Genomic DNA, 23,240 nt, shown 5'->3' with positions numbered 1-23,240 from the left:
ACGCTGAGTTCAACTGCTCAAGTTGTCGACAAGCGACTCGAGCCACGCACAATTTTTTCAATTGTCCAAATATTTTCATTTTTCGATTCCTTACAGCAGGGTAGTAGCGGACCTACTCTTCAAGAGGCCCGAGACATTACAAATTTTTGAAGCCCCATTATAATAAATAAATTACGGACAATATGTATTGTTTTATTTATATACAAAATTAAATACGCATAAAATTAAGGATATTTGGATTAATTATTTGAAATAATATTTGTTCTACATTTATCGCGATAATAATGTAGCTATATAATCCACACTCTAGGTGTTAAAATCTAACAATAACTAAAGAATAACAATAAATAAAAGTAACATTTTATCCGATCTGCTTCAAATTTTTAATAATTGTTGGTAATATTCTTCTGTTGAGTTGTATGTACGGAATTTCTGGTTAAATAATGCATGTATATTTTTTGGGACCCTGTCTTGCACGTTTCGGGGCGACTACCTATATGTAACTCCGCTACTAATGAGATCCCGGAAATTTGTATGAAATTTCAAGGAATAGCTGTAAGAGTAATTACGTTTTGTGGAATATCTCTATGCACACGTTTTATGAGCAATTAAAACAAGTCTATTTAAGTATCTATAAAAATTAATAATATTATCTAATTGTCTAATCTAATCATTTCTAATTGTGAATGACAGATCCAGCGTTCGATACCTAGTATGGAAAGAACTTTTTCGTCTTTTTTAAATACTTAAATTCCATATATCATTATTTCACAAATACTGCAATTGTTTTACATATATTTTCATTTACAAATACCTATCTAAAATACATATTTAAATTTTTGTCTAAAGTAAGTATATACATATTACGTGTGTCTGTAGATTTCACAGAGAATTAAAATAACATATCCGACGTTGCGGGCAATCGCTGTGTCCAATTCACGAGCCATACAACACTTGAGAAAACGAATTGTAGATCACATACATTCAGAAACGTTACATTGTGAGTGTTCTGATGATGAGTATATGCAGTAGAAATTCCTCAACAAAACAAAGAAAAAAGTAGAAAAACAATCAAACATATGTATGTGTTAAATATGTATTTATGAATGAAAATTTATAAAAAAGAATTACAATGTTTATAAGATATTGTTATATGGAATTTAAATATTAAAAAAGAAAAAACTCTTTACATACTGAGTATGGAACCTCGGACGTGTCACTTGCAATGGAACTATTATGTGCAAGTGTCCAACCGCTTGTTTTGAAAATACTATTGACTCCCCAGCATATAGAATGTGGCAGAGCGTGTGGTACAGCTAAGAAGAGGGTGATTGGGTAGAACGGAAAGTAAAGAATATAATCTTTTTATAATATACTTAGGTGTCAGGAAAATTGAATTTAAAGATTTGTCTAATATATGTATGTGTATTTGTCTATCTCCGGGCTTCATACATATATGAAAGAATAAGCAGTACTAATGTCATTATTTTATATATACCTTCCCGGTTGTATCACATATGCTGCTGTGTATGTATAGATTTGGTTTTATTGTTATTAAGAAATACGTATTAGCACAAGATACTTCTAAATTCATCCCTCAGAATTTCATACAACTCTCTGAGAATCACATCGATGTGTCTCCTTCTAATTATAAGTTGGAAAGTGAAAAAATTTGGACAATCAAAAAGATCGCGCGTGGCTCGTGCCGTTTGCCCGCAACTTGGACAACGTCTGAGTTTTAACAGCAAGAGAATAAGCTTCATTTTACATTTGTCTTCCCTTTTGACTTTCCGAAACTGTCCGAAGTGGTCCTAAACGCCGATATCATTTACATGCAGCTGATTCGGTAGTGTATGTAATGGAAGGGGAAATTTTCAGCTAATTTGGGTATCACAGAATCGGATTCCACGTTGGCAGCCTTTTTAGTTAGACTTCGTCTGGTTCGCACAAGCCCAATTAAATTTGTCACGTAGTTTACTCTATTTCGTCGATCACCCGGCGAAAAGCAATGCTAAGACATTGGTTTCCGGAAGCTACCTTTTCGTCATTATACGAAAAGATTTTTTCTAAGAAGCTCTTAAATATTTGGGTGAATATTCTAATTTATATTTTGCAAAATTGAGCTAAAAATTTAACAAATCTAATAAAATGATTAAACACTTCCTAAAATAAATTTTTGAGTAACAGTTTAGTTCTTTAAATACTGAAATAACTTAACCTGTTAAATCATGAAAATCTGAAAGATTTTTTTCCTCAAATTTTCTGTAATATACCTACCGTGACCTGAACGATTGTCACGTACTCTAACAACGTTTACAACGAATGTAATTTAGAAGTGAATTCAAGTTTCGTAATCACCGGGTTGGCGGGCAATGGCGGACTAGTTGACTGTAGGACGCAACCCTCCATTTAGTGGGTAGTCTCTTGTTAAGTGAGAGTCAACGACGTCATTTGCGTTAGGAACGATATTCTAGCACCCGTGAGACCACCACTTTCTACCCGGAAAGGGATGCAGCACGAGTTTCCGTGGTGACCATGCACGAACCTCTTTCTGTTCCTAAACTACAGAGCTCACGACTGTGGCTGATTTATAATTGTCCGTACATTACATACTCAAGAAAATTTTTCCGGTGATATTTGGGACGCTGAATAACTGTAGTTTGCATTTTCTAGTATGTACTTACTAAGAATTTAGATGATAATTCTATGTATAGTACCTACCTAATACTCTGACTTAGATTATCCTGACTTACATTCTCTTACTTATGTGAAGCCCAGTAAAACAACGTAATACTTATTATTATTTGGGCATCAATCTGATCTTTGAAAATCCCGTCGATTGAAAACCTCTTTTGGATACAATTATATCCTAATACATTTTATTAAATTGTGATATAGTAAGTGCTTAATGCATCTAGTATTACTTACCAAATTTCAAATCTGTTCCAAGCAAAAAATAAATAATGTTTTTATATAAAATTAGTCTCAATTGAAAGACACATTTTTTGTGTTTAATGTACATCAACTACAGATACTACAAATTTTTAATCAAAATTAAGAAAATATAAGCATAAATAAGTATAAATTGATTTCTTAAGGAAGTGCCTCTAACATGTATTGTCTACTTAAGAGATTTTGATTAATTTATTGTATTTAGCTTGTTTATTGTATTTAAAAGCTATTTTAATTTTAAAAACAAAACAATTTTGTGGGAGCTTTTTAGTATATCTTGACCAATCCAAAGGTGTAAAAATTCGCTGTCATGGTCATGGCATAAAATTGTTATACACCTTATGCCTCCAGCGCTGTCTCAAAATGAGATCAAATCTCTGTACTCGATCTGTCGGAATCTCGATCACGTATGCTAAATTTTTCCTACATAACCATCTTCATTAAATAAAAGTCTAGCTCCTAATCGAACGTCTACTTCTTTATTGAAATACGTGTTGAAATACTGAATGAAAATCTGCTCGAATGAACTATCAGTGAATGTAATTGATAAACACTAAATGTTTTAGTATTTATTTTTTTGATGAATTTCGATTTTTAACGATGAACTACTAATTCACTGCGCAACATAATTCACAATACTGATGTCCCATACATATTTTTCACATACTTCGTTTCCTCGTTTCATAAGAAGACAACAATGAACTACGAATATTTCATGTATACCTACATACAGTGAGTGTAAAAGGTATTCGTACAGTAATCAACCTGAACAAAAACTTTTGTTTATTAGAAAAATATGTTAACAAAAACATACACAGATATTCTTAGAAATCGTCTAGAACAAATGTCATTAATAAAAATTATTTATTTATATTCATTATGAAAATATTAACAAATAAGTATTCGTACATTTCTAAGTTCACAATAACAACTATCAATTTTAGTACATAAACGTAACAAAAATCAATCTATTTGCTATTTCAGTATCTAGTGGGATTCCCTTTAGATTGTATAATCGCTTTAAACCTTTGCAGCATCGAATTTACTAAATTTTTGATTATAATACTGGAAATTTTGTTCCATTCCTCTAAAAGTGTATTTTTTATATTTTATTTCGAAGAAATGTGATGCTCTCGAATTTTTTCTTTAAGATGACTCCATAAATGCTCTATCACATTTACGTCTGGAGATTGTGGGGGGATCTTTAATTGCTGCGGCACATTATATAGGATCCAATGGCGTGTATTATAAGCATTATGCTTCGGATCATTATCTTGCAAAAATATATAATTGTTCTGTAACTGTATTTTATTTGCACTAGTCTGAAGATGCTCTTTTAGAATATCGATGTACCTTTTGTGATCCATGATACCATCGATAAAATGGAGGGATCCAACCCTGTTCGCACTCATACAGCCTCAAACTGTGACCGAACTTCCTCTATGCTTTACGGTCGCCTTCAAATTTCTTTTTTCATGCGCGGTAGTTTTTTCCGTTATACTGTACATCGTCCATCTGACCCAAATATATTATATTACTTTCATCAATAAATATAATACGGTTTCAGTACTCCACAGGAACATTAACGTATTCTTTCGCGAATTGCAATCGTTTCTTTCTATTAGTTTCATTTACGAAATATTTCTTACGAGCTATTCTGCCACGATATCTTCTATCCTGTAAAAAATTATGCACTGTACTACTCTATATTACTGTTATACTGTTCAGATAATTTTTAAGTTCAGCTGTGATTTTTACTGCACTTATCTTTGGATTTTGCTATACTTTCGAATTATCCATCGGCCGTTGTACTCATTTATTATTCGTTTACGTCTGTTTCATGGATTATTTTTTACAGTTTGTCGATCGTCATATCTGTCAATGATTCCTTGAAGCATGGACCTTGGTGTATCTAAAACTTTAGAAATTTCATTCTATGTTATACACTTATTATGTAAATTTATAACAATTTTCCTTTCTTCTTCAGAGGTTTTCTTGCCTTTTCGTGCCATTTTATAGTTGATAATGTTTGAATTTAGGATACTACCTATACCGACAGTGTCTCCAAACATACTGATGCTGAATATATTTACATATCATAGATCGTCTTGTAATTGTTCTATGTAGAATATTACGAATCAAGGACTGTACAAATACTTTTTACACTCACTGTATATACATTCATGTATCAGTGGCAAAGCGACAGAGAAAAACACAAGAAGAGCGCAAACTGTACGAATTCAGGTTATGAATAATCCATGCTCCGAGAAATATCTTGAGCGTTCAGAAGCCAATCGACATCTCCGGCTGCGCCGTTTACGAGGAACACTTTAATTACAAGTCCCTGCTCGGGCAAGGCGTACACCTAGCGGCCAACAATTAATTTCTCGCAACGGCCATCTTATAGGCTCGTATATACAAACGGACTGCAGTATCTCGCATCTCTCCGAACATTAATATAAACTTAATTACCGCGGTGTTTAACGAACTGAAGGATCCTCGTCCATTAGATCATTTCTCCACCTTCCCGTCGGCCTCGATCACTGGAGCCATTCTATGTCTCCTGGAGGGCCACCAGGGAGTTATCACGAGAAAAGAGGGTTAATAAAGTAATTTAACCAGCGCGAGAGAGTGATAAAGTGCGCCCTGCATGAGGCGAAGAGAAACGAGTTCCATGCAAGAAAAGCAGAGACGAATGGAAGTAGAAATATAACGAAGAAGGAAAAGTAGGAACAGAAGAGAACAGGAGATAGCAGAGTAAGTTAGTGGAATATTAAGAAAAAATAAAATGGTGAAAAGGGTTAACAAAAAATTAAAGTATAAAGGAAAAGGGAAAGGAAAAGGTTGAAAAGTAGAAGTAATGTTATACTGTTTTCTTGATATAGGCTTGCGTATAATTTATAATGAGAAACACATTTCCGAGATTAGGTGATGTTGATATTCTACTTCGGTCTTGTCAAAGATATGAGTGATATTGCATACAGATAAAATGTTTTCTCTTTAAACTATTACAAACTTTATCAATGTGGTCACACATTTGTAAAGGTGTGGCTCCACTGAGCAACGTTTTGTTACCGTTCCGTGTCTTTTGAAAAAGTCACCGCTTGTTACCGTAATTTGCTCATATTTCTATTATTGGTAACAATGTCCCCACTTGTTGCTTGTTTCCATTCGGATTTCTATGCATAACACAAAGAAATATTTCTTCAGTCTGTACGTTTTGTCGTCCGATTTTGTAGCTGCTAGAGCGAACGCGGTTTATACGTACATATGTGGACAACTTATAGTAGGCAACAAATATAGTCTACATAAACCAAATATTCCTTGGATTATGTTGCTCTAGTGTTGACAAAAACTTTCTTTAAATTACAGTTGATTGGAAACCTTTTGGAACATATAACAGAAGCGACAAGATGTTACCTCGTTGTTACCTCAGTGGAGCCACTCCTTTAAGGTGGTATTTGTTACTGGCAACAGAAACTCGAAAAAACATAGAGAAACGTTTGGCAACAATCAGCCCCTGTTTTAAGATACGTGGTTTAGCAACAAAAAGTTCCTCGTTGATACTTCAGTGAAGACAGCTTAAGAATGACAAGAAGAGGAGGAAAACAGAAATTAACAAGGAATGCTTGTTGAAAAGTAAAGAGTACATACACTAAAAGTAAAAGACAATGGACGAAGAAAACAAAGTAGAGCACCAAATCCAAAAACATAGTATAAAGTTGCAAACTATATTTCAGAGAATAAAAGAGTATATTATTTCAGGGAGATAAGGGTATCACACTAAACAGCATTAGGAAAACGAAAAAAAGAAATTGGAAGAATTGGCCGTAAAGAGTTTTAAAGAAGGATTAAAGAAGAGAAAGAGGAAGGGCTGAGGAAAAGACACCTAGAAGGTTAAAAAAACGCTAAGAGAAGTAGGGAAACGAAGAGAGAGAGAGCGAGAGAGAAAGAGAGAGGGGAGAGAGAGAGAGAGAGAGAGAGAGAGAGAGAGAGAGAGAGAAAGAGAGAGAGAGAGAAAGAGAGAGAGGACAAAAACGAACAAGATTATTAAGTTGTAAGGCGTTAACTGGCATAAGGCGTCGGTAGGAGGATACGATGCTTGCGTGCCAGACTGACTGCATTTGCATCTAGACGCCATCAATCCTCCTGACGCCCGATTACAGTTCCCCTCTCCGAGACCCCTGCCCACTGAGCAACCCCTCCCAGCTCTTCCCTCGCCCTTTTACCTGTCGAGCCACTGTGCCTTCCGCCGGACGATCTCGAATCAAATATCGGGAGTAATAAGAAAGTTGGTTAAATTGGCTCCCATCGATGTGTATCGTGATCCACACATAATTGAAACGATGTTTAGAAAGAGTCTACACAGACATTATCTTTTCATCGTTGGAACTATGATTTGGGAAGTTTAACAAATTCTTTTATACAATACATATACATCGATGGTCAAGTTATGGTTTTTTAACAGTAAGACGACCACTTAAAAGTTAATAATATAAGCTGCTTATTGTAATTTATATATCATATACATATGTATTTAAAAAATGACACAAGTCAAAAAATGCGATTTTCGAATTATAATTATAAAATATAAATCAGTTTGGTACAGACATCTCCATCCATTACACAAATTATTGTAATTAAACATTAAAATTATAGAGATTATTTCTAGATTATTACTAACTATTAGATAATGACAACAAAGTCATGCAATACAAATAATTCTTTATGACAATATTATTTATTTAATAAATAAGTTTTTTTAAGCTCGTAACAAGCTTCCTCTTTTCCTGAAAAACACAGGAATATATATGAGATATATGAATGATTATGTTAGAATTAATGTTTTAATTTTAGTTGATCGAATGTAAATAAAATTTTACTATATTATGCGGAGAAATAAATTTGGTACTTTACATTCAATCATTTATAACTCTGTTTTAAATATTAGATTCGAATTTGTAAATTGTATTGCGTGTAGAGTTATAAAACCTGTTATAAGTTGAAGAAAAACGCAAGACGTTGATTAAAGTTGTTCTGCTACAAATGTGTTATACCGATTAGATTTCGTAGAATCTGAGAAAACGAGTTTATTAGCCCGACATTGGAGTATTTCGTCAACAGTGTGATTTACAGTAGTCTGTTCTCGTTTAAAGTTTTATCAAAAATCAGCGACTAATCCAAATACGAGGTTTACTGCGATACAAGATACCTTGTAAGACGTTGACGAAATTTGGCGTATTAAAAGAGCTAATTAAAAAGGAGGCACATAACTTACAAAAGACATGAAACTATGCTCGACCGACAGGTGCGGACCAGTTGCTTCAGGAAGAATATCAGATGGTTTGGTTTCAGTTTACTTCCGTAGCTGTATAGATTCGGTTAAATTGAGTTAAAATTCGGTTAAAAAATGGATTATTTTCGTACAGGTTAAAATTCATTTAATACGTAAATAAATTATTAGTATAAAACGAAATACTCTAGAAGTTATCAATATTAGTAATAAATTAAAATTACAACAGTTTTCCGTTAATAGGAACAGAGTCTTTGTTTTATCTCACAATAAAGGCATATTATGCACAATACATACTGACAATGAGTCCAATCTTGTTTATATAGTTACTCTTTTGTACAGTTGTTTTTAATACTGGAACTGTCATGAGAATCAAAGTTACTACTTTCTTTAGTATTATTTATTACGTTCGAATTATTCTTTAACAATATAAGTATAAGAAATACAATTATACAAATTCCTTATTTAAAAGCTTCCCACCTAAACATCAAACATCTGAAAAACAACACATTTTCGAGAAAACTAAAATACAAAATTCCCTTGTTTTAAGGTTAAAATCCAATTGTTCCATTTCTTTTTTATTTATTGTACGTTTTCAAGATTTTTGAAGGTCAACTTGCATTTTTAAACAAAAACCTATATTTTTAAACATTTTTATGTAACATTTATTTATTAGACTTCACCTTAAAAAGATATTTAATAAAATAGAACATTTTTTAAATTTCGTAAGTCCTAAAGTATGGGATTGAAAGCTATGCGATAAAAACTAAACATATTTAATGCTTTGATGAATACTGTACCGCAGCTTTGTTACACGCACTCACTGACAGTCCATTAATGCCTATAAAACTGTTGCAATCAACCCTTAACAAAACGTCAACCATTTTCCGCTGTTCTCGAAACAGAAACTGGTATCGAGTCCGACGGAGTAACGAGAAGACGAGAGGACAAGAAAGAAGCGAAGCAAAGGAAACAAACTCAGAAGAGGTAAGAAAGGGAAAGAAGGACAGGAAGGTAAAAGAAGAAGGGAAAGAAGAAAAACAAGCGCCGGCAGCGATGCAGCAGCTCGTCGAACGAGGTATGAAGTCATGTAAAGGGTCTTCGCATAATATGGGTAGCTCCAGTATTGGCGGCCTGCTGGTCGATAAGGAGGTTTTCAGATACGATCTACAGCCATGCCGGTTAATTATATATTAATACCTTTGCGTGCAATCCTTGGCTGCGTATAGCCGGCACTAAGAAGGCCGGGATCCCTCCGGGGGTGGCTGGGCACCAACGTAATGCATGGGAAAAGGAAGCCACGTCTTCCGACAGAGTGGCTAATATAACCAGTAGACAAGGGACTGTCGAAGATGTCTTGGAAGAATTTTCCTTCCGATCACTGACGGAATCGGGGAAAACTATTGTTACATGCGATATTAGACTTCTCAGAAGAAAGAAAACCGATGGGGCTGATTGCTGCGTGCTAACGAAATTGAAGAATTTAAGAAAATAATAATCATATAGAAACGTGCATTTTTTCAATTCATTAATATCTGAGAATTATCAATAAACATGTTTTGTATCAAATATTAAAAGTTAGAGTAGCACAAATGCTATGTAGCACTTGTACTACAATAGTTAATTGTTATGACTTCTGAAATAATGTATTGCAATAGTCAGAAATGAGACTCACAACGAAGTAGAATTTAAGTAGACTATTAATAACGATTACTGTCCTAGAGCTCCTATTATTGATGATTTTAAGCCATCAGTTCTTTAATTTTTATTTCCTTATACTGGATTTTATGATTTTTAGAATTACGTATTGCGATATTACAAAATGAAATTGCAATAGCTCCTGATAACAAGAATCATGGTAAACAATTTTTGTTCTAATAGTTACATGGATTAAGATACACCTCACCAATTTCGATTAGCTTCAGGTACCTATGTTATCAGAATCAATATTCCGAACAATTTTTTTTCTGTACATATTATAACTGCAGACGCCGCTTGATCTCATTGTCAGTTTTAGAGATACATATTTTATTATTTTTGCTATTACATATTGTATGAACCCTTTCGTGTTTAGTTCGTATGGCGCATAGCAGAGAGAAAATCATTTTTAGTGTTAAATTCGTGCAATGTACAGAAAAAGCGAAGAGCGATTTCTGTATTTAAAAAATATACTTAAAGATATAATATAGTTTAATCATAAAAAAAATCTAAATTTTTTAACCATTTTCGATATTTTGTACATCTTGCTATATCTTCGACCAGGAGATGTTGTCTCACGATGTGAAGTTAACGTTATTCTTACCAGTGCCTTCCATGCTAAACCAGTTTCATCAGCATTATACATGTTGTTCAAATCATATCCTTCTTCAATTAAAAGATTGTTAAACTCCTGTTTGAAGTTTTCTGTAGCTATATTATCTTCGGAAAGTTTCTATCTACTAGTGTCTAATTCACGGATAACATGACGCGACTTAAATTTTGTAAGCCAACCATTACTTTGCTTTAAAGTTTGGATCTCCGTTCAACTTTTCATTAAATTCTCGAGCTTTTTCACATATCATTAATCCACTTATGGTATTCTTTCATTTCTACAATACAGAAACCATTGAAACACAGCAACGTTCAACTTGTTTTCCGTCACTAAAGTCTTTCGACTTGTTGAAATATCTGTTATTTGCATTTGCTTTACATAATTTTCACTATCATGTTTCTGCTTCTTTATATTAGTGATAGTGAATTTTACAAGATCATATTTCTCTGCTAAATTTGTTGCAAACCCCCCATTTTCGAGTTTTTTAACTACTTCACATTTTTCATCAATTGACAAAACTACGCGTTTCCGTCTCGGCAACATTGCAATATAACGTTAGAGTACGTACGTCACTTTCAAACTGAATTATTATGATAGATTTTGTCTTACAAGGACAAATAGTATTTATGTTTATATACAGTATTGTAGTAGGAATTTCGTTCATATAATAGAACGTTCAAATAATAGAACGTTCATATAATAGAAGGTTCACATAAGAGGAGTTCATATAATAGAGGTTCTACTGTACTTACGTTTTCCTATCTTATAATAGACTTCGTCAGTTTCGATAATTGCGTTTTCCTTTCCTATCTGATTTGACTGTTTTTCAGTCCATAATACACACACACTTCTTGCCAGTATCTTGCCTAGTCAACAATTATTGTCACAAAAGTGAATTAAAATCTTTTATTTAGGTATATTTACTTTATAATGTTTAAAATTGTATTAAAAAATTATATTAATATGTGTAAAATAATACTATTCACAATTATATTTGTTAACTGGGTTTACTAGTTATGGTGATAGTGACAATCAAAGCATAATAATAGTATTGTGTGTTAATTACTTTACGCATCAATACTTATTTCTTTTTTTATTTACATTTTCCGGTAGCACTCAACATATTGCATACCTCACTTCTAAGTTCTTAAGTGTTATTGTTATTTGGATGTAAAGTAATTGTTATTTGGAATATTAATATATAAAGTATTATCTATTTATATGTATATCAATCCTTACTAGTCCTTTTCATCGAATGATCATGTAGTACAAATTCTGATTATTATGTTCTTACTTGCGTCGTTTTATTATATACATAGTGAATTACCATTATAATGATCGACAAATAATGGTTCATCTGGAGTCTCTTGAAACTTTATCCTTACGATACTTTTTAATGAATTAAATTACTATATGATACCTTAATGACTTTATCAATTATTTTAAATGAAGCAAGAATCTCGATTAAACCAATAAAGTCACGAATATCAGTACCGTCGTACACACAAAACTCCTGAAGATATAATTACCATCCATTTTACCATTATTCGCTGAAAACAATTACAGCGTATGTGTAGATTGTTAAATAGCACCAATAACGAAAGTTGAAGGAAGCTGTCAGTATAAAGGCAGTCATTTCACTGAGACGCTGAGACCAATGCAGTTAACCTTTGATTGATTAAGAACGATAGGTCTGATTAGAAACGATGATATGAGTGTTTCATTAATCTTGGTGAAAATTAGATTCTTAGATGGACGATAGATTAGACTAAAATCGTTTTAATCGTGTCTCAATCTTACGAAAATTACAGGAGAACGCCGAGAGGTATCGTGATACGGACTTCGCTGATTAACTGCTACATACATACAGAGTGCTGATGTAAAACTTATAATTAGCATGTTCGGTGGCTTTTCCTTGTAGCACCGGACGAGATTTCGCGATATCCACGGGATCATTTTAATTACAGGACTGGCTAATCTAATGGAAATAGAATTATCGCCTTTCTGCTTCGTCCTGATACACAGTATGCTACAGATGATCCATATAATTTGTGTGCAGTAAAAAATTGTTTATCAGAATACAGAAGAAACGTTTTGCTTTAGAAAAGTGGTCGTGCATAGCCCATTCTGTAATTCTTTCTTTGCTCTCTTTGGATACGGGAAATTCTATTGTATAAGAAATTATTTAAGGATACGTTGATTACAGGCACAATGTATAATTAATGCTTCATTTTTTAATGTATCTAATGATTGCTCGATGAAATGTATCTTTCAAGATGTTTGCGAACACAATCTTTAGGAGCTGGAATAAGAAGAGTAAACAAAAAATAATATCGAAACTAATGAGAGGATAAAGTTAATGAAGAAGATAGTGTGGAGATTGAAGAATTATTGGAAGGAAATTTAATTTTGGTTTAGAGATGAATAAAATTTTATGTTCTTTAAGTCCACTTTGTTTCTTTTGGGATCGAAATCTTTTTCAGCTCTGACAGATTTTTTTGTTAGATGGTAATTAATAATGAAAGCTTAGAGGTAGTTCAGACGATACGGTTTCTTAACCGACTCGGTGATTAAGGTGTTTTTATCAAATCAACAATAAAACAGCGTTCACACAATTGACATATGTATTTTCCTCTATGTAGATTTTTTAAGTTTACATTCTTTTATGCGTCGAATTGTTTTATCCTATTGTCTGTATTTCGAAAGAAATACCGAAAAATCTTTTCTGACTTGTGAGTGGTATTTCTCCCACGCGGCATGTACCCTTCATAATGGGTCCTAACCGATTACTTACGGCCGCTTAGTTGTGGGACCTGACCTATTCTCTGTCTTTGTCTGGCGCCTACCATTTTCTCTTTTTCGCAGGCACCTCCAATGCCTTGCAAAGTGTCGAATTCTATTAATAATTTAGGAAGGCTTATATCGCACGGAAGAAATGGTGAACAACTCAAAGAATGTCTTTTCATGAAGCAGTTCAAGTTATGCCATTCTGTGCAATAGAAATGCATATCCTACAAATATTTATATGTAACAGTCACTTAAAAAATGCTTAAAAATTAAATTAATATAAATAACACACTGTTAGTGATTTGGTATCTTGATTTAGAAATAAAAAAAGGATTACAGGTAGTAAATAGTTAATAAGAAGATAGGGAAAAGATAGGGAGATAAAAAGAAACTGTAAACTATGCAGATTTAAATAACTGCTACGTAAAATAATTGTATTTCTATCATATACTATAGTATAATATGCACTAGAATTTATTTGAGTGTATATAATATTACATCGCAATTATAATTTCTTGCACTTGTCGAGAAAATGACTACAGTGCGATTTTCCAGAGTTGAGCCCTGGGCATGCCAAGCGGCCGGCACATGGCCCGGTAGGGACCCAACGCTAAATACGCATTTTAACGTTGTCAGATTGCGTAGCCAATCGGATCTCTCTTTCCATCCTTAGGAGCAAGCGCGTCTTTTTCAGTGACAGAGACAAGTAGATTCCTTCATTTTTACGACACCCCATGCTAAATTGATTACTTTTTTCGTATTCGTTTATCAATCTAAGAAATTCTAATACTGATTTAACATTATACAGGTCTGCAAGAAGTTAGGAGGTAGTTTAAGACATTGTTCAATCTGTTTTGATTTTGAGTTAAATGAAACCGACTTGTCCGCCATTTTTTCTGTGTGACACGAACTTCCCTAAATCGTCAATAGAATTCAACACTCTGATCAATCACCATTGACATAGTGTTAGGAACACTCGCTGAGAGGGAAAGGCGACAGATGTCAGACAAAGATAGAGAATAAGCAAAGACCTGTGAGTACCTACGACTAAGTATTCGTACATAATTCGTTAAGGCCCAATGTAGGGCCTTAACAGGGCCTTCGTAGGGCATGCATCACGTGTGAGAGAAGCACCATTCATGAATTAGAGAAGCGATAACATCGCAAGTTAGAGAACCCGGCCACCAGGGCTCAACTCTAGAAAATCGGACTGTTATATAAGGACCGATGTTGCGTCAAAGGTCAAATACAATAATTCACGAATTTATTTACAAAGGATTATTAAAGTCATATATTCAAATTTGTTAAATATTGTACTTTTTTGTATTAAAATTTCAAGAATTGGATAAAAATAAAATCCTCAAAATAAAATAAAAGGAAAAACATAATATTTGATACGTATTATCAAAATTACTCACTATGCATTACAGGTTTGGAAGAGGTTCAACCTGCCGATGTGTGACGCTGTCACCGATTTTGATGAACTTTGCGCGTCGCGCCGCACTGTGTTCTCGAAAAGAACAGCCAAGTGTTCGAGATGCACTGACGTATACGTTACCACGCATGTATACGTGAAGACAAAATTTAGTGTGTAGTAGTGACGGTTCTTCGTGAATATCTCGGAAACTAAAGTCGACCGCCTAGTATACGTATAGGAAAAAGTTGTTCAGAATGTTGTCCTTTATAACATATTTGAACGTCATCAAAATCGGTGAAGGCGTCACACATCGACAAGTTCACCTGGAAGAATTTTAGAATCAAAGAAAATGATGTTTATTCCTACAACAATTTTTGTTGTTACAAATAGAATTATTGCTTTAATTATATTATTTTTAATAAAACAGATAAAAGACGTAATGCAAAAGCAAGGTTTACTATCAGCTAAAGTTGCTTAAAATTTAACTCAAATAACTATAATAAATAATTACAATGTCTTCGCTCCAAATAATACATTCGTTTTTATTTATAGATTTAACGTTGCATTTACCAATGTATGTGGCACAGTTAGATTGTATGGTAGACATTGGACTCGATTAGAGATATACATAACTTTTAGCACATCAGGGTAAGATCATTCAGAGTATTCTCAATACTGTTCCTCCTATATGACTATATTCTAATTTTCAAAGTTTCAGATCCTCAGAATTTGAACTTTATACATTTCCGAGTATTAAAATCTTTAATTACAAAAGTTCGAAGTCAAAGATCTTATATATGTATATTTGCTTCAGTTTTCTAAATTGAACCTCGCACTGATATGATAAATGTTAATAGCGTTTTTCATATGCTCTTGAGAAGTTAGAACGGTATGTGGGTTAATGTTAATTTCTGTCTTCTTAAATTTAATCTTCTAGACCCAAATATGGGATGGTGGACCGTTAGAGGTTTGTGGCAGCAATTCTAATTTACTTTCTATTTCCTCGAGCAAATATTCACATAATTTTGATATGGCCAATTTTCAATTAGGACATTGTTTTGTCTTTCCTGTTCATGGTATTTTCAACACAGACAATCATTTTTCTTTATTAAAGTTTAATGTATCAACCTTGTATGTATTTAGTATACAAGCATGTCCTAATTCTTGTTCAAGTAGTAATAATTTAATAATTGTTTGTACTCTTCTGTTGAGATTTGAATACAGTATCTTGACGAAAAACTAATCTTCAATTTCAGAAGTATGTAATGTTACAGCGCTTTTCTGTTTGTTTTTTCATTTAGTAGACTAAGCAAATAGTTTTTAAGAATACTGCAATCAATGGCTTCTCTTCGCTGCGCAATCAACTTCTTCGATGTCAAATGCGAGATATGTAAAATCCAAACAATGGTTACGCTTTTATTTTCCCCCTATCCCTCTTTGATGCAAATCCTTCTTGAATATCTAGAACGGTGAGGTTGTCAGAAGAAAGCATTGTTTAAAATAGCGCTTTTAGAGTCGCTACAAATGGCATTTTTATCTGTTAAATTTAAGATTAGTTTGATTGCTGTATTGCACTTAAATTGACTAGAAAAACTGAGAATTTATCACAGAGCTTAACCTTTCATAAGACGAAATCTAAGAAAATGGTGTAGCCTGTTCCTTGAATGATTTTCGATCTATCCGAATAGATGAATTTATAATATTGAATCATTACAGTACGCTTACAAAAGGGTGCAGAGTCAAGGAAAAATATTTTAATTAGTCAGTCCTGAATCCTCCAAAATTTCAGCTGGACGTTCGTTATTGATTTATTTCAGTGCAGATTAACGGTGCATGTTTTCGCAAAGCGGTGCATCACGATCTCTCTGGTTCCTCAATTTTTGTAAATTACGGGCCACCGACGCTGATCCAGGCATCCATACGTAATTACGCGCATATCGATAAGCGTGCATGTGCCATCCGCCCATGGTTCGAGTAAATCGTCGGTGTAATTGAAACGGCACATCGCAGTTTCTAATAGTATGGAAATTTGCGCTGAAATCGTTGCGTAATAATTGTTGGCTCGATTATGGGGAAGTAGTAATTGATACACGCCGCGACGGGGCCAGGACCCTATCGATGTTGCGCAAATTGAGAAACGATTATTGTTTTGCTCGTTGAAAATCTTGCCTCATAGTTTCCTATTCGAACTCCCTTTGAAAATTTTAGTATTTCAACGCTAGGTAATGCCTCTGTTATACTGATTTACTCATAACACATGTTAACTCACAGGTTCCTTCACATGTAATCCAAACAGTAATTAGTGTAGACTGTAATGTTGATGATCCATATTCTCTCTTATTTACAGCTTCAATTACTTTGTGCATTAGCAATAATAGAATATAGAAGATAGACTACGGCTCGAACAACGATTTGACAACAGTTTAACTCTGTTGTATCACTCTGAACGTAAGTATTGTTTTATTGCTACCGATACATATATACAAAGTAAATATTAATTTTTCAATTATGGAGTAATAAAAGTATAATTTTTTACAATAGATTCTCCTTAATCGTAGCCCGATATCGTTCCTTCAACACTACCGACGGCGTGTGATAAAAAGCTTATTTAACTACATTTGTCACTCATCAATAGGCAGATTAATGTTGGTACCTTCAGGTTACTTATACCACACCAATCCAAGTCTGATAGATTCGTTGTTATTGCCTGAACTTACAGAATATTCTTGCAATTGTAGTACAACCGAAAAGGAGGTGATTCATAACATAAATATAAATCAAAAATATACAACATACTTGTTGAAGTATGACGGATGAGACAAATCGCGATATCTGTGTCTTATTTAATTTAACCGCCAATGCACGCGTGCGTGTGTGTGTTATGGGTGCCTTTTCGGGAATAGACTAAAGGTGTTTGCCTTCTTGTTCCAGCGATCAACACGTGCTTGTTTTTGATTGATGGAGTTGGTATATAAAGTAAAATGAAGAATGCTCTTTCCTATTTATTTTCACGCTACAGCCTCTAACGATACTTTATTCATAAAGAGCTTTGTTTTCGAGAAAATTCAGTTTCAAAATTCGTTAAATGCGCGTCGATTTATCATTAGACACAGTCTATATCATTCTTAGACCATATACTACTAGACACGGCCTGTGTATATGAAATTCAGGAATCGAGTGAAGGAAAGGTAACGTGGAAAGTGTGACGTCACACGTGGGCAAAAGATGATTCAAAATGGTTCACATGGCATTAACTTACATTGTAAATTATTAAAAACGGTGCAAACTTGCTGTGTTCAAGGTTGCAAGCAAATACACAACAATATATAGGCAACAAATTAGTTTGTGATCTCCTTAGTTTGTGAATCTCCAAAATATATTATAAAATTGTGAAAGTAAAGTAAAAATTAATAACTAAAATATATACCCGTAAAAAATATTATCTTGTATACTTTAAAAAGAATATATGTATACATTTATTTATTTATTTCATACAAAAATTAACAACATAGCCAAGTTGAACATTAAAATAGTTTTAGTATATTACTCTTTTAAAACTGCATAGGTAGTATATATTGTACTAGCATAGCCTATACATTTTGCACAGGTATGACGTCATGTACATGTTGTATCTTTGTTTCAGGGAAATTATTTGACGCCGTGTCTATAAGTATACATGGTTTAAGGTTCCGTTCATTGAATCTGGCAATTGCTGCTACTTGCGTTTATGAACAAGGGTAGTAAAGATTTGCTGCAATTTTAAAGAATAATGTGCGGTAACTTTATAATTTATTTTATGTTACCAGTTGCTGAAAATGTCGCACTTGATATTACAGACGCAGACTAACTCGGAGAATCACAAAAGCACAGACTGACAATAATGTACTCTACCTTTGAAGCACCTGAATAATATTACTTCTAATTCACAAGCATTTGTGTTGTTTTTGGAATATATTGTTTCTTCTATGTGACTTCGTAAATAGAAATTTAAGTAAGTGATATCTCAAGAGGCTAAATATTGAATAGGTAACTGATCCTCATGATGGAGCAACATGAAGAGTGACATTTCCAGCACCTTTTAAACTACTAAAATACATAAATTGTTCATGTAAAACTTATTGTTTACTCTTCCATAAAACTATACCAAAAAAATATTAAGAAATACTAGGAGATGATGATGAGTTATCAACTTCGATGAATGAAGCAAACCCCTTTTTCCATTCTACCATGATTTCGAGAACATTCTATGTTTTGTATCGCACCGCACTCCATTTCACGTTAGTATATTTATCTTAAACAGAAATCGGTTTCTTCGATATAATAGGATTTGTAAATATGTAATATATAAGGTTCATTTCTGAATTTTTATAATATGTAATAGAAATATCATGTCGGAAAGAAACATACAATGATCATTAATCCTTACAATCTGTAAACCTGTACAATTTAAGATTAATATAGATAATATAGATAATAATCTGTAATGGTTGATTAACAATAAGCCTCAAGTCGGTTTCTCACGCGCGTTATTTGACAAGTCTGGCGCAAGATTCGCTAATTCACGAATTGTTGTGTTCAAAATTTGGCAAGTCGTGAAAAAGGTACAAGCTTATAGATTCACTCTCGACAAGCTTCCACGAGCTAAGTCAGGCTAGCCGAATTTTCAAGCCGAGGTCCTACGACGCGTGATGGATCGTCGATCCATTGCGAGCATCATCGACTCACTATGTAATATTCGTATCCTAAGAGAATTTCCCTGGAATGTGTTGACCCTAACGCGTTTCAGGCACCTTCTCTTGGAACATGAATGGATTCAAATCACGTGTCACGTTTTGGTGCTGTAATTGCTCGCTATTGTACGCGGCTTGTGGTTCGCGACTTGGTAGAACGCTTGGAAGGCCGTAAATGAGCACAAGTCAAAGGAATGTTTTCGTACGAGCTTATACACGAGTAAGTTTCACTCCACGTGACCGTTGAAGACTTACTTAATTTTGTGTTGATTTGTTCAGCGGCATGGATCGGTCATCTCTTATATCGCGGCAAGAGTAGTTATTACATGACGAGTGACGCGACGTGGTAGAACCTCGGTTTTATACTTTTACTTTTTCCAGTTTTCGTTTTGTCAAATATAGTACGCAACGAATTAGTTCATGGAAGGTTATTAAACCCACACGTCCCAGTTTTAATGTAAGAATATTATACTTCCTGTATTAAAATTAAAACAACTCAATAAGAATTAAACGTAAAACCTTGAAAACGGAGGAATAGAAAAACTATATGTAATAGTTTTTGCCATAAAATACCTAAACATGTGAATATACGTGAATCAATCTGAGTTATCCCTATTAACTTATTAGCGACAACGTATTTTTGAAGAGAATTTAGAGAAGGATGACTGAACGATGCTTGGTCTTTTATGAATTTATGATAGGGTCTTAGGATGCGTATGGCCCGAAGGGTGAAGAGTGAGACTAAACAGTCCTAGCGACATGCGACGACTGATGACCTTCTTGTTGGTCTCCCAGCTGTGGAATGTCGTTACATTAACCGTTTAAGTTTGAAAACTATGTCTAGAAATGGCAAACGTTCCGACATCGTATTGCTAAAGAATACGAATTCTGTTCCTGGAGGATCTGACCACAGAGTGGGGAAGGCTATGACTTTTGATAACATAGCTGTGATGAATCCCACGGTACTTACATCAGAACCTTGATAGACAGAACATCATTTTACTTTGTCATATAATAAACCTTTTCGTTACCGAGGACGAGATACATGTCTCGCCACCATAATGCTTGATCGACGTTATGGACGAGACACATACTTCGCGTCACAAATCACGACTTTCGTTATTCGGTGCTTTGGACGATATATCTCGCATCGTAATTTCTGTTTTGCAGTGCTATGGACGACATACATATCTCGTCTCACAATTTCTACTTTGGTGATATGAAAGAAATATTTTGTATTCATCTTTCAGTGTCCATCCTTCAGTACCTTCCTCCTCTAAAATTTCATCTTCTAATACAAAATACACGAGATATCTCGTCCATAGCTTCACAGGACAGAACTTGCGACGCGAGATACATGTCTCATTCATAGTGTTGTACAAACGATATTGTCGTTGGGAGATATCTTGTCCATTGTAACGAAAGAGTAAAATGACAAGCTAATGTGAATACTGTATAATCTAATTTATCACCTATTTTGTAGAATAAATGCGTGTCAATAAGAATTTTTTAGCGTTATGTCACTTAAAGACTTATACAAGCTAGCGTATTCTCCTCTTAAATATCTTCTCCGATCAAGATCGATAAAAAGAAATTGATAATCTGCAGCAAGTAAGGCAGCAGTCACACATCATCCGCTGACTACAACCCACTATCACTGATCATCAGTAACCAACCACCAAAATTAATATTTACGGTCACACTACTGCAATCACCGAATGGTCGATGTCACTTGAACCAAGAATGTAGTTGCGAATCCGTTCTGATATTCTAATATCATTCTCAATTTTAATATTTCGTATAAATTGATTAATAAATCAATTTCGCTGGGAGTCCATAAGTTATCAGTAATTTTACTCATCTTATTAATATTTTAATAATTATATGTACTTGTATGCAGCAATACGTATAATGTATTACTTCAATATCTTTCGACACTTTTGACGGATAGACTTTTTTAAACAAAACAACATTTAATATTTTGAGATGGTGTTAGAAATTATAAACTAGTCGCAAACGGTTGATAGTAGTCAGTGGTCGTAACGTGACCTCAGCTACTATACATCAAACAATATAAACACATATCTGTTAAATATTTTAGATAAATATTTATATTTATGTCAACAAGAAGAAAATATACAACAAATACATAGTAGCAAAATATATAGTAGTGTTATTTGTCATGGTTTATTTATTAGATATAATTAAGGTATTGAATCTGTCATTTTTACGTTTGAAATTTGATTCGACCGCTCCCTAAGCGGCGAAATTATATCCCGCTGTAGTAATAAGCAGCGGATAGAGTAACGTAGTGTTTTGCAAAATGATAGTGATGATCATGTAAACAAATTAAGCCGGAGCGCGCTCGAGATCACGATAAGTAGCCCGATGTGCATGTTAACTTTATCCGAATCGAGATCTTGATCTTTGGTTAATATTGAAATTGTACCCCACCGAGGCCGCACTTCATCATCATTCCTACCTTCTCCTTTTTCCATTCGTACCTTCTTTTTCTATTTCCTTTACCACATGAAATGAGAACTTCGTTGCGATATAAGCAGTTTTATTTTATGCACGATTCATACCCTGTTTGATTTGCAATAACAATGATGCAGAACCGCGTAATAGCGTTGCTAACGATAAGGGCACACCTGTCATCAAAGAAATACTCATTCTAGCTTATGCGATAGAAATTAATTCGACCATAATTGTATCTATACAATAGTTACCTACTTAAATAGCGCATAAGTGTAAGTTTGACTCTCCTTAAATTAAATAAATGTGATTTAAATTGTTTTCTGGTGTTAATAATACCTCTTGTTAATTTAAAATAATGTTTTTATTTATTAGTAGTATTGTATAAGGTAGAAGTGCATGTACAATTCAATAAAATTTACCTTAATTAAGAAAGTAATTAACTATATATTTTAACTAAACTATTCGCAAGACACGATAACTACAATTAGTAAAATGTGTTGACTATTTTCGCATTAATTTTGTTTAACCCAATAAGTATTCCATCAGTAAATGAAAATCTGCTTGCGAACAAACGGTTACTAATATTAGAAATATCATCGACTAATGGGAAATGAATTAAAACTTAATTGACAAAATAACTTCTGTGCGGTGTGGCATTTGTGCCATTACAAACGATCGAAACAAGGTTGTCGCTGAATTATTTGAAGTTAATTCGAGGATGTTTTAATTAGTAAAATCGTTCTTACTTTCTTACGAGGTACTCATAGAAATAATTTGAATGCTTTAAACAAAGAATCAGGCGTAGCGATTTTGAGCCAAAGAAAACATGACAAGAGTAAAATTAATTTTTGTGCATTTCATTTAAAACGGGTGCCTTTATATTCGGCAATGAAGTTTCAGGTAATGAGTTTATGAAAAGCAAATTTAGCAGTATTGTAACCTTAAATCATTATAACTTATGTTCTTAGCTTCGTATCAATCATAGGTTCTCATATGATAAACAACGCGCCACTTTTGAAACTACTATATCACACTAATTAACTCTCGGACAGCGGACTGTTTTACACTCATGTGCAGCACCAACAGGCTCGGGGTCACTTTTGATTCAGCGTTCATCGTCTGAGAGTTAATAAGCCAGTAATCAACTTATGGAATGATAGAATTTGTTATATTATAGATTGATACAACTTTATGATATATACTATGATTATGATTGTTTATAACTTTATTTTGGTCCTCCATATTTTTATATCAGATATACACTAGAAAAAT

The sequence above is a fragment of the Calliopsis andreniformis genome, chromosome 5, assembly GCF_051401765.1.
Source record: "Calliopsis andreniformis isolate RMS-2024a chromosome 5, iyCalAndr_principal, whole genome shotgun sequence".
Taxonomy (NCBI): domain Eukaryota; kingdom Metazoa; phylum Arthropoda; class Insecta; order Hymenoptera; family Andrenidae; genus Calliopsis; species Calliopsis andreniformis.
The sequence above is the reverse complement of the archived record's forward strand: the minus strand, read 5'-3'. Positions refer to the sequence as shown.